Source organism: Choloepus didactylus, chromosome 4 (assembly GCF_015220235.1).
Source record: "Choloepus didactylus isolate mChoDid1 chromosome 4, mChoDid1.pri, whole genome shotgun sequence".
NCBI lineage: Eukaryota > Metazoa > Chordata > Mammalia > Pilosa > Megalonychidae > Choloepus > Choloepus didactylus.
The window spans coordinates 34,682,723-34,694,644 of record NC_051310.1 but is presented as its reverse complement, the minus strand read 5'-3'; the positions used below and the strand labels follow the sequence as shown (position 1 = coordinate 34,694,644).

Genomic DNA, 11,922 nt, shown 5'->3' with positions numbered 1-11,922 from the left:
AAAAAAAGGTTTGGTGATTCTATCTACCATCCTGGTGTCAACTTCAGAGGCCACCTGAAGATGACGTATACAATGACTTCCCCAATGCAGATCTTTCATCCTCTCCCCAGATGTTTTCAGGACATGTTTTAATATAATCTTCTGGAAGCAGAACTCATCAGGTTTTCCCTGGATTGTTCAAGTCCTCATTTCCCTGTTTTTATGAATACCATCCATCTTCCTGGGCCTCTAGTCTGTCCTCTGTTACGGGCAGGGATGGTATCTTCCTATTGTTTTGCCTCCTCGAATAGGGTAGCACATGGTACATGGCTCAGAGCAAACAATTATACAAGGTTGTCTGACTAAATGATTTAAATGACTAACAGAACCCTAAGCTGCAAGAAGGTAGCTCAGTGCAGATCTGTATTTAGTCTCTCAGATGATTAAATGGGTGATGGTTTGATGGATGAGGCAAGACCAGTAAACATAAAATTTCATGGTGTTTAGTATAAGCTTGACTTTGAGTCATTTTATTCATGTATTCTTCAACATTCTTTTGGTGGCAAGTGTCACCCAGTTCAAATTGTTTTAGCCAGAAAGCAGATGTATTGAACTCCATCACTGCAAAGACGAAAGATCCATCAAGCACGTTAGGTTCAGGGACTCGAACCTAACTCAAGTGGTTGTTTCTCTCTTGGCATGTCTTGGTTGTCTTTTGCTCTGTGTCTTGTTTTCTTTCTTAGTCAGATTCTTGTCACATGACAGGAAAAATGGCCACTGACAGCTACAAATTACATCCTTACATGTATTTTAAAGGGAAGGGGCTCCCCCATTTCTCAGCACACACATATCAAATCTCAGGAAAGACCCTAATGGCCTTGTTTGGGTCATGTGCCCAGTCACTGCAGCTTAAGAAATGGACAACTCTAATTGGCCAACCCAGGTCATCTACCCAATCTGAGTTGTGGGTGATGGGGCACCACCAGAACTGTACCCCCTCCAGGGCCACAGCAAGTGGGGAAGGGGTGGTTCTCTCAAGAAAAGAATGCCAAAGAGAACAACATGCCTCCCTAATCCCACCTGCCCCAGCCTTTAAACCAGAGAATTTACTATCTCTTTACCCCCAAACCCCCACTCCAAAGCCTTATTGTGTTAGGACATTAAAGAGAAGATGCCAGGCTTTCCCCAGAAGTGACTTCATTTCTATGGGTGCCAATTTATTCTTAAACCTTTACACATATTATAAAATTCTCATTGGTAGTTATTGGAAGAGGATCCTTTCCATTCCCAATCCACAAATTTTCTCAATCACTTAGCCTTGAATAGCTGTCTATCTAATCTATAAAATTTTTAAACCAGTCTACCCCCGCCCCCCATCACTACCATGTAACTTCTCCCCACCTCCCTAAGGAAGAGAGTGATACAAAGGCTCATTTGTCCAGGGCTCTCCTAGTAGCTATTTGATTGATCAAAGGAAGAGAGGGAAGAAACCATCATAAACACATGTCTGTAATTTGCAGAATATCAGACAGCTTAATTTGATTTCATGAGACCAGCCTACTCGTCATCCTAAGAGTTCTCTATGGCATATGTTTGTTTGTTCAAATTAGCAGATCAAAATGAACTGTTATTTATGATAACTCCATGGATGACCAGGGATGCCTCTAGGACTGCTACTGAGACTGGCTTGCTCTACATCAGCAATTGCGAAATCAAATGCCCCTAGGTGCCAGGGAGGCCATGTACACCCTGAGGCAGGCTGGGTGGAGACTGTCATACTGGAGTGTTTAAGCCCTATCTTAAGGGGACAGCTTCTACTGGCTCTAGCTCCTTGTTGCCATAAGAGAGTGCATGCTGTGGCAGATGTTAATTGTTCACTAATACCAACTTCTCTTTTCCTCCTTGGTACGTGGGAGGACTGAACTTCCTTGTCCCTTTGAAATTAGGAATAGCCACGTGACTTGCTTTGGCCAATCATCTATTAGCTCAAGTGATATATCATTTCAGGAGGAAACATTTAATGGCTCATGCTTGGCCCTCTCTGTCTCTTTCTTTTTCCTTGCCATGGTGACTATGGATGCACTTGTTGGTATGGAGGCACAATACTGAACCATCACCTGTAGGGCAGCTGCCCTGAAGGGTCACCTAGATCTGCAGTTGTCTTGTATGAATGAGAAATAAACCTTTCTCATGTTGAGCTGCTGAGCTTTGGGGGATATTTGTTACTGCTGCACAACCTAGCTTGTCTTGACTATTCAGTATGTCCAGTGTGGCCTGACTTTGATTTTTTCAAGGGAAATTAGAAGTCCAGATTTTTGTGTGAAATCTTTGATATGTTTAAAAAAAAAAAAAGTTCTTTAAGGTTGAGCCAGCAAAACAAAATTCAGCCTGCCAGCTACTGGTTTCCAATTTTTGGTCTACAAAGTTAGAGCAAGTAGGAGCAATTAACAAATGATTTTTATATTCTGCAGTAATCCTATCTGAACTTCTTCAGTGCTGATAGTCAGTGTCACATAACTAACTCTTAGTTACCCAGGTCTTGTTCATTTGTGCTGAAGTCTACCTACCCTGATCAGATGGGAGGTGGGGACAGATGAGGAATGAGGCTTAACAGGGTCAGACACATAATAGATTTTCAATAAATACTGGTACAAATACTAGTTGGTTAGTTGATTACTCAGAACTATCACTTCCTCCTTTGATATTAGAGGAACAGGTCTGGTGAAATAATTATTTTACCACACCGTTTCACTTTTTCCTCTTTGCAAAGAGCTTGAGATTCATCAATGTCCATTAAACTTTAAAATATAATAGTCCAAACAAGTCAGAGGTGCAAAACCTGGTGTCTTCATCAGGACTTTTCTAGTTGCAAGTGATAGGAAACCTAAATTAAAACTGCCTTAGGTAAGACAAAATTTACTGATCCCTGTAGCTAAAAACTCCAGAGGTAGGAATGATGTCAGGCATGGCTAGATTCAGGAACTCAGACAATGCCATTAGGATCTGATCTGTCTTTCCCTCTCTTGCTTGGCTCTACTGTTCTCTGCTCTTCTTTGCATAGGCTTCACTCTCAATTAGACCCTCCACGTGGTAGCTTCTGACAGCTTCGGGTCCAGTGGACAGAGATTCTCCTTTCTCGGTGGATACTCAAAATTCCTAGAATTCAGTCTCATCTTATTCATTTGGGATATGTGGCAATCTGTGAATTAGTCCCATGGGGCCTGAGGATGGAATAAAGTTATTGGTTAGGGTTGGGCCATTGTTTGCCCCTAGAGCCAGTGGCAGGTGGGTTCCATGCAGCAAGGCAGGGAGAAGCAGGCCAATCTCTCTCTATATAAACAGAGCCATTAAGGTCACAGTGTTCTCTTCCTGCAGCCCCTCCCAGGAGCAGGGATTATTTAGAGGGCCTGGGAGGGGGCAATGTGGCTGGAAGGGAGGTCTCCAAGCTGCATTTGCATGGCATTTTACATAACATTGAAAAACATCCGTATCAAATAATGGGGGAGGCCCAAACAATATTACAGGGAGATTGAGGAGGTTAAAGACTCCAAAGTCCCTCTGTGGTACCCCACCAACCCACACCCCTGCAGCATATTTACTCTATGGCGGAAGCAAAGACCCAGTAGACTCTGTCTGAAGTAGACCCTGGAGAGGACCCACTTTAACCACATACCCCATTATTAGTCCCTGCATAGAGATCAGTTTAGTTGTTTCAAAGTCCCACCCAAAGACACATTAAGTAATGTCTTGCCCCTGTTCAGTGTTTTCTTCCATATAAATGTCCAGACCTTAGTCTCATGGGGGAACATCATAAAGCAGTTTCATATTACTCAGCTTTGATCTTTATACTGTAGTAAAGGTGTCGTTGGCCTTTCGGGGGCAGAGAGTCCTGTTCTCCCGCAAGACTATCAAATTTCTACTCATTTTCTTTCAGGGTCTTGATTCACTAACTCCAGTGTTCTGGGGGAGGGAGCCGATGGTGAAGGTGAAGATGGTTGAGAAAGACCAGTCCTCTTATCAGGAGAAATTTTGCTGCCGTGGGAAATAAGGAGAGTCAAACTTTCACTGTCCTCACACTGAGGAGACACGTTCACCGTTCACCGGGCTTTGCTCACTTGCTCCCATCTGTCTCAAGATGCTTCTTTCATTCTGAGCATCTGCACTCCAAGAAGGCATGCTCTTTTTCTTTCACTTCCTTTCTTTTATGGGTGATGACCTGACATCGCCCTGAGAAGGAGGCTGAAGGTCACTGACTGTAACATCATCACCCTACTTGGCTTAGGCAGAAAGGTAGGGGGTTGTTCCGGCACCAGGGGGTCTGGAGATAGGAGAGACAAGCCAGGTGCCAAGGTCTCAGGGGATACGTTTCTGCCCAAGGGCTGCTGGGTCTTTGCACCTTTACATTCCAGAGGGTACCCTAGGGTCATATTTCCTCTGGAATCCTGCTTCATCATCTGCCTCTCTTAGGAGGATGAAACGGTGGGACGGAGACGCCCAAGTTGCAATGGTGATAAGCCATTTGGGGTCTGCACACTTTGTGTCCCTGGGAGGAAGGGAAAAGGCTGCTGGGGAGGAGAAAAGCCCGGGGATCAACCTGTGAGTCAAGGAGAAGGCGGTGGTCTCAGGCTGCAGCCCCCCTACCAGGGGCGTGGGACATGCGTTTTAAAAGCATTGGTGAGAAGGGCAGGACTCTTGAAGCGAAATGCCCCAGGGCTTAGGGGGGACGTGTGTGATGGTGAGGTGGGCTAGCGGGTTGGGGTCGAGGCACCTAAATGCTTGAATCCTCTGCCCATCCTTGTCCATAGAAAAAGAAAACAGGCTTGCGAGATCACTTCCTCACTCACTCGGTCCTGAAGGGTCCAGAGATGAAATCGTGCCGAAATCCTCTCTTTCGGTTTGGGAGAAAACGCTAAGGATTGAGGAAGAGATTTCAACACAGGCTCGGTTTCCACGGGCTGTATAGACTTGTCCCACAGCCACTCGCTTCTCTCTCCCAGAGCAGCGGCTTGGGTCCCGGGGGTGGAAGCCGGGCGGCGGTGCGCGAGGGATGCTCTTACATAACCGCTCGCCGCGTCCCGCTTCCTCGCGCGCTCCTGATCGGCGGGGTGGGAGACTCGGGCAGCGCGATGGAGCCCGGACGGGCGCGGCGGGGCCCGGGCCGCCCCGGCGGGGAGCGGAGCGCGAGGAGCGGCAGGAGGAGGGCGCGAAAGGCGGCGGGGGAGGTGAAGGTCAGTGGGTGTGAAGCGCCGGATCCACACCCCCCTTTCTCCCCTGTCCCCTCCTTCCCTTCCTCTCCGTCCCCTCTGACGTCTGGAGCTGGCAGCACGGCGGGTTCCGCATTCCCGACCCCTCCCCGCCGCCCAGGGGCCTCTATATAGCCGGGGCTGATGCAACCCGTCCCGCCGCCCGCCACAGCCTGCGGGAGGGACGCTCGGCGCCCGCTGCAGCGGCGGCGGGGCTGGCGCCGCGGCGGCTCCCGGGCCGAGACGGGCCTGGGCACCGGGCGGAGCTCGGCGGCCGGGCGGCAGCGGCGCTGAGCGGGCACAGTGCCTGCAGCCGGGCCCCGGCCCCGGGGGCGCCGCCTCCGCCTGCGGCTTCTGCACGGTGGGTGCGAGGGCGCGCTCTGGGGGCGCCGGGGCCGGGCGGGGTGGGGCGCGGCGCGCCGGCCGCGGGCACCTGGGACTGCCGCCCCCGCGCGGGCGGAGCGCGCCGAGCCGTGGATCCAGCTGCCCGCGGGAAGCCTGGAGCAGCCACGGGACCCCGACCTCTCCCCTGCGGGGCGCTGCAGCCCGGGCCCTTCCCGCGAGGCCGCTTCCCTTTGGTTCCCGCCCCGGGACGGGAGGCTTCGTCGGCTCTTTGGAGAGCTGGGGCGCTCCTCCTCCCTCCAGCGCTCTCCTCCCCGGTCCGTTTGCAGTTTGCAGGGAGGTGCTCTCCTCGGGCGGCGGGAAGGCGGGGTGAGTGGGGAGAAAATTGCCCTGGGGAGACGGGCCATGGGGGTGGAGATGAGGGGTGAAAGGGCAGGGAGGTGCAAGGCAATGATAGTGGAGGGATGACAGCACCCAGGAGACAGTGCTGAGAAGGGCTCAGGGTTGTGATCTAGTGCAGAGTTTCTCTTAGCGCTGTGGCCGGGGGTTCCTGGACTGGGAGTGGTCCTGGGGCGTCCCGGGTACCCCTTGGGCTCCCTTCAGACCTCACGCCTGATTACATAAGGAGACAAGGTAGCCAGCCCCTCCTCTCTGGCCCAGCCCAGTTTAGAAGGCTTTCTTCTGACTCCAAAGGAGGCTGGGGGGAACTGAGCCTTACCCTGGACGCCTGGACTCCTGGACCCTGGGGTGGCAGAATCATATTTTGCCTGGGTCATTGGGAGGTGCTGGGGAGGGGAGAGGCCTCGGCTTTTCCTCAGGGATGGATGGGTATCCCTGTTCCGGAGATGGGGGCGTTGGTGGCGGGGTCAGCAGCAGTTGCAAGGCTGCCTGACCCTTGCCCAATGTGCTGCCTTCGCTGCTGGCATCAGGGCATCAGGCTGTGACTTCACCCCACGTGCTCAGGGCAGATGTGTTCTGGCCTGTGTTTCAAAAGGGTTTGCAGACTGTGCGAGTGAACTTAAATCTTGGTGGACTCTTGCTGCCAAGGTCTTCTTTTGCGGAGCATCAGAAACTGTGAAGCTTCAAACAATTATTGGGTACCTGTCTGTCCTTAAAGGCCTTGGTATGAACTGTGCTTACATATCATCCACTGGGCCCCCCAACTTCCCTTCCCTGTGAGTTTTAAAAAACACCTTCCACTGCTTTCATCTTTCCAGCAAATCTGGCTGCATCTTGGAAGGACAGCTTATCTTCCTTTGCAGGTTTCTAGGGGAGCGTTTTAAAAAGGTATCAGGTATGAGCTTGGTTCTGATTTTCTGTAAACCTGAGGACTGGGGAAGAGAAGCAAAATCGATTCTCGTGCCTCTGGGTGGTTAGGCTTTGCTTTGTTTAAAACAGGGAGGATGGATTTCTCAAAGACTCTTCTGTTCCCCTTCTGCTTTGGCTCTGGTTCAGAACTGCAGGCAGCTCCAGAATCTTCTTGAAGAGCAGGGTGCCTTGTGATTTGAAGGACTGCTGGAAGGCATGGGTGTGGGGGCCTCTGGCTTTTCTCCTAGGTTGGTTGCAGCCACCTCCAAGGAGATGTGTAGATAAGTGGTGACAATGTCTTCCAGCGAAGGGGTTGGACAAGCAAGTTGGTCTTCTTGCTCATTCACTGCCTGCTTTTGCAGCCACAGGGAACACTCCTCCTTTTTTCCTGGGTCTCTTGTTGTCTCCCTGTCCCCCCAGCTGTTTGCAGGATGTGTGGGCATCTTTTCCAACCTGCACAACCCCTGGCAGGATGGAAAGGGCTGGGCTCTCTGGGCCTTGTTTGTCATGGGGCTGCTGGTGTTGTAATGGGCCTGCCTCCTGTCTCGCGAGCCTCTCTCTTTCCAGCTCCACTCTGGAAAGGAAGGGGCCAACGCAGCCTCTAGCCTGGCCTGCTCTGTGTTCATTCAGCTCCAGCTCACTTGAGCAATCAGAGCCCAGTGCTGAGGGCAAGTTACATTCTTTTTGGCTTTTCTGCTGCAGGATGCAGTTTGCTTTTTTCCATAGAGTGAATTATGTTTGAAAACCAAAATGGGAGGAAGAGAAAAATAGAGTGAGTGTGTATGGGTGTGTGTGTGTGTGTGCATACCTCTATAGGCAGAGGGAGAGCAGCAGGCACATTATTTTTCCATTTTCCTTTAATTAAGGCTCTGTGGAGGTGTGTTTGAAAACAGAGGGTCTCCTATGCCTTTGAGGAGGGTGAGAACACCGTTTTGGCTGCGTCCCGGGCCATATGCAGTGTATGGTGGCCAATGAAACTGGGCCTGGCTCGTTCTGTTGCTTGTCTTGGCAGCTGGTTCCATGGCTTGTGTTACCGGCTCTGGAACGTAAGGGCTGCCAAGCTCCGTGTGCTTGACTGTATGTGCGTGCACATGTGTGTGTGCACACTCTTGTGCATGTGTGTGGTTTGGCCTCTCGAAGCTCAGCAGAGACAAATGCCTTAGCGACCCAGGCTAAGGAATTTCTAGCCTGTGTTTCTTTATACCGATTGCTGGTTGTGGGAGGCCCAGCCAGAGCCCACTGTTCTGGGGGCTTTTTAGCCTGTTTTCTTGCTGCAGCCCATGGGATTCCCATTGGGGAGCTCCATTTCCAAAGCTTCAGCTGGCCAATGGCATTTTAAAAAAATGGGCCAAACCATTTATCACACACTGTGTTGCGGCATGTTGTACTGTTATTTACTCCTGACACCAAGGAAGAGAGCTGGCGTGAGGTGGGACGAGAGGACAGAAAGCTTGCTTAGTGGCAGTACCTTCCCAGCTCCTTGCTGCCTGGGATAAGGATTCCTGATGGAAATGACTTAATGTGTACTTACTGAGCATCTAACTTTAAGTAGAGGAGAGGCATTGTTCAGGGGCAGGGCCTTGTTGAAAGCATTTGTCCGGTTTCTGGGGAAGAGCCAGAGTCCCCTGGAGGAAGGTTCCAGTGTCTTCTATGGCTGGGATGGCTCTGCAGGGATGGTGCCTGCCAGTTGCTTCTCCTGACCCCTCTTCCTTCTCATTTTACTTGTGGGAAGACCCAAGGAGTACCTGCTTACCAGCAGTGAAGAGATCCAGTGGCTTGACAGGCCCAGAAGATGCTGGACTTTTGCTTGTGGGTGGTGCCTCGTTGCAGTGACTTATGCAGGTAGAAAAGTCCTTAGGAGAAACCGAGGCAAAGGGTAGCTGCTGGGCCTTCTTTTTGCACCTCTCTCCCCGGCTTTGACCTGGCACCTTTTGTTTCTAATCTGTGGTATTGGCCTGAATGCAGGATGGCCCTGTCCCCTTGGAGTGTAGACCTGGAAAGTGGGAGAACAGAGAATCTCCATGGCAGTAGGAAAAGGAGATCACTGTTAGGTGGGAGCAATCCAGAAGGGACCTGGGAATTGTCCTCTGGCTTTAGTGTCCCCCCAGGAAGGAGAGCCCTCATGGCTACACTGACTTTGCCTTCACCAGGTGCAGGTGTCGTTCTAGGTACTTTCCAAGTATTAACTAATTTAATCTTCTCAGCAGCCTTACAGGGCAAACACTGTTATTATTCTCACTTTACAGCTGAGGCAAGTGAGGCACAGAAGTTAGGGAACTTGCCCAAGGTCACACAGCTAGTAAGGGACAAAACTAGAATTCACACTCAAGATGATCAGGCTCCAGAGCTCCCACCACATTGTCCTACCTGTGGAGTGTGGGACAGCCATCTGGAGAGGTTCTTTGGCCACTTACTCTTACCTTAAACCTGGAACTTCCTCCACCCTTTTGCTCTTCACCTTCTGGATCTCCTTGTCCTTTGGAAGCTGGTTGACTTAGATCATTTCAGGAGCCAGAACAAAGCACAGCCCAGGTGACCCTTGTAACTCCAAGCACAGGTTTGGTGTCTAAGTTCTCCATCCCCTTGGAGTCAGTACTGTTTTACCCTGTGGTCACTGCCCCACCTCCACCCCTGTGTGCTCCTGCTTTCTGCTTCCTGCTTCCTCCTGGGAATCTTCCCATGCTTTACCTCCTAAAACCTCCTGCCGATTCCAGGTTGCCAGCTGCCTGCTTTTGACTTCCAAACCCACTCTTGCTCCTTGGGCTTGACCCTGTGAATTCCCCTCCTCTCCCTGGACTTCCCTGCTTCTGCCTACACTTTCTCTTAGCAGAGCCTTGAAGCCTTAGGCTGTCAAGTGTCCACTAGCACAGGTGTCCATGGCTCCCCAGGCCACCCCTGGCCAACTGCTTCCTTGGAGGGGCGGGGAGCCAATCTTCTCAAAGAGGCCTAGGGATTTTATAGCCTCCTGTAAACCTTTGTTTCTAGGAACAGAAAGTTCATGATGCAGATCCTAAGTTTCTCTTAACCTGCTGTGTTTTTTTTTAAGCCATCATCATTCTTGGGTGAAGATGCTGATTATTTGAAGATGCCGATTACTTTCTGATAAGAATAGCCCTTTGCGTGTTTGACCCATCAACTGAAAACTGTTATTTATAGACATTTCAATTTTCTTTTTAAAAAGGGATATTCGGCATCTTATAGATTTATATACAATAAACAAGAGAAAAAGTTAAGAGGGAAAAACTTAAAAGTTTTATTTTATATGAATCTGTAAGATGTCGAAGATGGCTGAAATGACTGTTCATGTTCATATCTTCCATTTTCTGGACTTGATATATTTTGTGGCTTTTCTTCTAAACTTGTACAATGTGCCGCCCCAAATGGTGTGCCTACAAGTTCTTGATGAAGTCAGAGTAGAGAGATATAGACACCAGATCTTATCTTCAGGTTCTTGCCCCTTGCATCCATTGGGTCCCTTTTTCCTTCCAGCTGATTTATAGGGTGTTGCATCAAATCACCCATAATCGTAGGCTCCACAACAGTTTAAGGTCCACTGTGACATCCTAGACCCTTTCTGTCTTATTCATGCCTTGCTTTTCAGTCCTCATTTTGGATCTGTGCATCACCAACCTCTTCTTCATTGGCTGGCTTCCAAGTTATACCTGGTCAGTGTCCGAAATTGCCAAAGTCTTTTGGATTCTAAGCCTGTCTTTTGAGGCACAATCCCCATTTCCCAGTGTTGTTCTTCTGCCAGTGTGGAAAGCATGCTCTTTATTTATGCATTCCAGTTACTAATGGAGGCAAGGAAGGTGTTTTTCTGCCCTTCTAACTCTTGGGCCCTGAAGGGGAAAAACCTTGGGTTCTTCTCTTAAGGCTTTTAGTGCATAGTTCTTTTGCTATTAAATTGTTTCCGTATGGAACAACCCGTTTTGGGGGATAATTTCACCTCTTGTCATCTTTCCGGTGCCTTCCCTGAAGTGGGTAAATTCTGGCTATTATTGGTCCCCCTGCTCTCCTCCCTCCTCCCTTATAGATCCCTAAATCACATCAAATTGTTTTATTTTTTAAATCACCAAACTTGCCTTTCCGCCTTAGATCGTCAGCCAGTTCCTTCCAGTTAATGAGGATCCCGTTATGAAAGGCAGCTGTTTCACCTCCTCCATCTTCTGGGCCCCACCCCCAGAGAGGTTTAGGATGACTTCTCACTGGTGAATGTCAGCTGTTACGGTTGTCTCCTAGGAATGGCATGTGTTAAGGACTTTGCGGTTTATGTCTGAGCAGTTAGGGTCTCCCTTGTGGGAGAGGAAAAGAGAGGGGGGGATTTTTGCTTCTACAAAGGGAAGCCTGGTGCCTGGTCCTCTGGGTGAGGCTTGGCATTGGGATGAGTTCATAAGGGAGCAGGAGACTGTGCTAAGACTTCGGAATGGCAAGAATTTATGGGACCATTGCTCCCAGGGGGTGGCTACCCCTCCAGGGGGCTCCACAGTAGCAGAGAATTCATTGTATTTTGGGATTGCTTGTTAGTGTCTCATTTATACCATTTGCGTGAAAACAAACAGAAGCTGCAAGCAGAGCGTATCATTCCCAGAACAAGAGTGGGTCTGGCTTCCATCTCCCAGAGAAGTCTCTGGAGTATTTTTCTTATGGTCTATTGTGAAAACAAATAAACTGGAGGTAAAACTGTGGCCTGATATTGAGCTTCTCAACTTCCAGAGACAGATCCTTATTCTGTTTACTAAATTTTGCTCTGTCATGAATTTATTGTCATTTGTTCATTCATTCATTCAATCATTCATTCATTCAAACATGCAAGACACGGGGGTTACATGGGGAAAAGAGCCAGCCATGTGCAGGGAGATGCTAGGGCTTCTGGCCAGGGAGGAGGTTTTGCTTTGCTCTGTACCTTGAACATGGTACTTCCATCCCCTGTTAGGGGCTGTGTCCAGCTGAAGCTCCAAGCACAGAGCATTTTCCAACCTCACATCTATTGTCTGTTTTGATTTGTTAAGCATCCTTTTTTGGGGTCACTGACTCCTTGTAGGATGAGTCA

At 49.6% G+C, this 11,922-nt stretch overlaps 1 protein-coding gene across 2 annotated transcripts in view; it reads left to right on the top strand.

Moving 5' to 3' along the window:
• Positions 1–5,348: 5,348 nt before the first annotated feature.
• The window catches only part of JDP2 (Jun dimerization protein 2), a 40,588-nt gene continuing 34,014 nt past the window's right edge, over positions 5,349–11,922 (top strand). The window contains exon 1 of one of the 2 annotated variants that reach the window (XM_037832263.1): positions 5,349–5,933. The gene's annotated coding sequence lies outside the window, so the exon portion shown is untranslated. The remainder of the gene's footprint in view (positions 5,934–11,922) is intronic. The other variant, XM_037832265.1, reaches the window with a different exon arrangement.